A 5,083-nucleotide genomic window follows, 5' to 3' on the forward strand; every position below is an offset into this window, starting at 1 on the left:
ATATCGTCGTGCCATATAAGCAAAAGTACTATAATGTATATATGTGGGTGCGTCTACATGCACGTTTGCGTATAATTATATATGCATACACACACACACACACACACACACACACACACACACACACACACACACACACACACACACATACACACACACACACACACACACATGTATGTATGTATGTATTTACGTATACACGTAAATACATACGCACATGTATTTACGTGTATGTAAATACACATAAATACACACGCACATGCACAAGTATATGCGCACACACACATACATACATGCATACATACAAACACACACGTTATCCAGTGTATGTGTATGCACACATACTCGCTCATGAACCCATAAAAATATACACACTCATACACATACGCATATGCATAATTCATATCAAGTATTCTTCCCTATTTCTCACTCATACTCTCTCTGTCATTTTTTAACTGCACACATACCTATTTCGCACAAGTCCACTCCCCTTATCTTTATTCATTTTTCAGTTCTCCATCCTATTTCCCTGTTATTTTCTACACTTTGCACATCTTTTCCTTCTCATTCTCTTTCTCTTTCTCACTCTCCATATTTTCCCAACATCTCTTTCTTCCACTCTCACTTTTTTTTTCTTTTCTCCCACTTAAGTTTTGCACTTGTTCATTCTTTCTCTCTCTCTCTCTCTCTCCCTCCATTTACCTTTGTCTATACAGTGGTTTGCAGGAGATGCAAGCTGGAATTTCCTCAACCACAGCTTCGTCTACTGGGTGAGAAGATCTAATGCTGAAAGATCCAAAAACCTCCTAATACCTGAGAAATCGCTGATGATGCAACCTACAACATCCGTGCGCTGTATTCTTGAACTAAATGACTATTTGTACCTTATCTTGGGTCCTCAACTTCTTTATGCAGCGGGTGCTGTTGTGGGATATGGCAGGTTTAGGGCATGTTTTTTAGAACTGATGGAACCCATCCCTCTCCAGATCTGACTACCGCTGACGTCTTCCAAAAGAGAGTAAGACAGGAGAATCGCATCCAGGATAGTATAGTTGATTTTGACGATTGCGTAGAGACCCGGGACGATAAGCGCAAATCAGTCTAACCGACGCGCTAACAATTCTGCTAATTGGCCGGTTAAACATACATACATACCATACATACATACATACACACACATGTATATAGACATACACATACATGCATATACATATACTCACACACGCACGCACGCACACACACACACGATCTGTCTGTATGCGTGCATTATATATATATATATATATATATATATATATATATATATATATATATATATATATATATATATATATATATATGTATGTATGTATGTATGTATGTATTCTGGTTGATGCAATGCCGTAGCGGAGTATATAATTCTCACTCTCAAGTCTCCGGTGTTAAAACACAGGCGACATGTGAGTTATATACTCCTCTATGCCATTCCAGCCACCGGAATATACACAAAGCATATACATTAGTATATATATATATATATATATATATATATATATATTATAAGCACATATATGCATACGCATATATACGAAACTATATATCATAAATGATTATGTATACAAACACACACACGTGTATGTATGTATGTATGTATGTATGTATATATGTATGCATGTATGTATGTATGCATGCATAAAATGTACATAGCATTCTGTCGTACAAGTCAGGATAAATGCTCGAATAGGATTCTACGGTTCAACATATAATATTGCGTAAATGCACTCATGCACTAACAAGCAGTTTATGTTAAGTTGTTACTTAGCGTGCCAATAACTGGCTTAGCCTGGACGTTTAAGAACAAGGGGCGGGAGTAGTCTAGGTGACTCAGTGCATCTATTCAAATGTACGGCTGCAATTTGAAAGGAGTGCCTTTAAATAACAATATTCAACAAGCACAGCTAACACCATCAGCGTTATCAGAAATCACCTCTCTCGGTATCCACACGCACACAACGCCCACATACACATATACACACTCTGAAACCACCACCACCACCACCACCCATCATCACCGCCACCCACCACCATCACCACCACCACCACTGTAAGCACGATTATAATTATATTTTCAACCACAATCATGACGACCATTATTACAGCGACTGCAAGAACTGGAGTAGAAACGTGTAACTCCTTGTCAGCCCAGCTTAGATCGAACTAGATTCATGATGAAAGGTATACCAACTGTGATCACCAGCTGGTATAAAAAAATTAATTGATGAAAAATTAATTACAATATATTGGCCCAATTAATTGATTGGAGTCGTACTGCCAATCAAATAATTCATTGCTATCATATCAATTAATTGCGGTTAATTGCAACATTGTCAGCTAAAGTTTTTCAAATGGCTCATACTTCATTCGACTTTAGTTGGCAGATACAGCGTTCTATTATTATTTGAGGTATTGTGTTGACGTTTTGTTCTGACTGCTGAGAACGATTCACATATTCTGTCGTGTTTTGGAATTGGCTATTGTGATTCTTGGTTCTGACTGCCGAGAATGATTCGCAAATTCTGTCTTCAAGTCATTAAAATCGTAACTTCGCTTGCACCGCGGTTGTAGCTTGAATTCCGCTCCAACATATGAAGTGAATCATACTTCCATCAGTGGGTGTCGAAATATCTTCTATTTTAAACTGTGACGAAATATCCCTTATTTTAAACTCACCCATGCCGCGAGAAAACGAGCAAATCGTCAGAAAATATTTTAACCAAACAGGCAGTGAACACATGTATGGAAATGTAAGTGTGGAAAGCAGTTGACCCAGAAAAAAGGAACTGGATGGACAAATCTTATGAATCATATAAAAAAAACAGCTTCCAGAATATGCTACTACAAAAGCAACTGGACAATCATCTTTATCAAGTTTTCTTTCACCAAGAAGTAGTTTGGTCAGTCGCTCGGCCTTAAATGTTTATAGTTGGACTGAATGGGTATGTGTTGGTTTAAAACCATTGTCCTTTACTGAAGACCCACTTGACTCATAAGTAAACAAACTTGAGAAGTATGAAAATTGTGATCTTAAAGTAATACATGGAGAAACTTACTCAAGAAGTGGAAAAGAAAATATCTGATGAACTTCTAAGTAAATTTTCTTGGTAATCGACGGTTGGACCAAGGGTTCGACGCATTTCATTGGACATTTTGCATCTTCTTTGTACAATTATCAAAATGACTATTGTACTGTTTTGCTGGCATATTCGCCAATGGAAGTGAAACATCATTCATTGCTTCTGATTATGTCGAATTTATAGAGTATGTGTTAATTGTTTATAACAAATATATAGAAAATGTTGTAGCTGTTACCGGAGATAATACTGAAGTGAACAAATCTATAGCGAATTTATGTAGAATACCATTGATTGGATGTGGCTCTCATAAATTCAATCTAGCTGTTTCTGTTTATCTCAACAAGCAGGATGTTTTGCTTGATAAAATTAATATGTTGATCAGCAAACTAAAATAATTAAAACTTGCGGGTAAACTTCGGGAAAAAACGCCTTTGCAACCTATACAAAGAAATAAAACCCGATGGTCCAATACTTATGACATGATTGAGAGGTACATCCAACTCAAGGCATTTTTAGACTCTTTTCAAGGCGATCTAAAGCTGGTTGATTATCTGTTGCCTCCATGCAATCATAAATGATCTGCAGACTCAAAAAGACAATTTAGGAAAGTTACGCTCAGTAACAGTCGCCTTGCAAAGAACAGAAATAAATTTGGGAGATACTCAAATTCTTTTTGACGAAATTCTCGCATTGTATCCTTACGAGGAGTTTTAAAAAATATTTGCTTTCATCGACAGCCATTGTGCACAACCCAAATTTTGAAAGTGGAGTTGCGAAAATTTTACAGCATGCAGAAGCAGAACTAACTGCGGATAAAGTGGCTGCTCTACATCAGCTGAAAGTGGTGACAGACATGTCACAACAGTCTAATTTACCTGTAGAAGATGATGATTTTGCTTCAATTTTTTTGAACAAAAAAAAAAATTTTTTTTTTTTTAAATCTCACCCCAGCAATATCCAAAATGTAGATTTTGTTACCAGCACCCAACATCTTGGAACGTTTCTTCAGCTCAGCAGGTTACGTTTTTAATGATTTTCGGCAATACTTAACACCAATGAATTTAGAAATGTAATTATTTCTAAAAGTCAATCGCCCTTTCTGAGATGAAGACCTAGTTTCAGAAATCCTTCATGACCTTTTGCTATATTAGAACATTTTAATTGTGCTACTTGTTTGAGAAACTTTTTCAATTAAAGACCTTCAATTTATTTGTTTTCCAGCTACTGTACGCTGTAGAGTATACATGTTGCTTGTTGCCTATTCTAAATCAATAAAATTGAACTTTGAACGTTTTCTGGTAATAAAGTTTTTTGAAACTATAAGACATGCTTTTTATTATCCTATCTTTTCCTAAATCGAAGCTAACACTCCAAAATATATGGTGCTTCAGCAAAATAATTGACAGTTAATTGCAATTAATTGGAACAACTGATTGACCTGTATCCCAATTAAAATTAATTGAATGCTAGGAAAATAATTGATTGGAATCAATTCCAATCAATTACTTCCAATCCCAGGTGACCAACCCTTCCATATAGCAGATATATTATACCAAGGACTGAACTGTGCAATGAGTACTTGTTTGTTTGTTTCTTTATTTTGGCAGAATCGTTAGCACGCCGGGCGAAATGCTAAGCAGTATTTCGTCTGTTTTCGCGTTCTGAGTTCAAATGTCGCCGAGATCGACTTTACCTTTCATCCTTTCGGGGTCGATAAAATAAGCACCAACTGAATATAATCGACTATCCCCCTGCCCCAAATTTCGGACCTTGGGTCAATAGTAGAAAGGATTATTATTATTATTATTATTAAGGCAATGAGCAGGCAGAATTTTTAGCTCGCCGGGCAAAATGCTTAGCGGTATTGTGTCCATCTTTACTTCTGAGTTCAAATCCTGCTGAAGTCGACTTTGCTTTTCATCTTTTCAGGGTCGATAAAATAAGTACCATTTAAGTAATCAGTATCAGTT

The 5,083-nt window shown here is 36.4% G+C and overlaps 1 pseudogene; it reads left to right on the plus strand.

Moving 5' to 3' along the window:
- The first annotated feature begins 1,879 nt into the window (after nucleotides 1–1,879).
- LOC149137064 (uncharacterized) lies at nucleotides 1,880–4,264 on the plus strand (annotated as a pseudogene).
- Nucleotides 4,265–5,083: the final 819 nt, after the last annotated feature.

Source organism: Octopus bimaculoides, chromosome 2 (genome assembly GCF_046866305.1).
Source record: "Octopus bimaculoides isolate indiv1 chromosome 2, ASM4686630v1, whole genome shotgun sequence".
Taxonomy (NCBI): domain Eukaryota; kingdom Metazoa; phylum Mollusca; class Cephalopoda; order Octopoda; family Octopodidae; genus Octopus; species Octopus bimaculoides.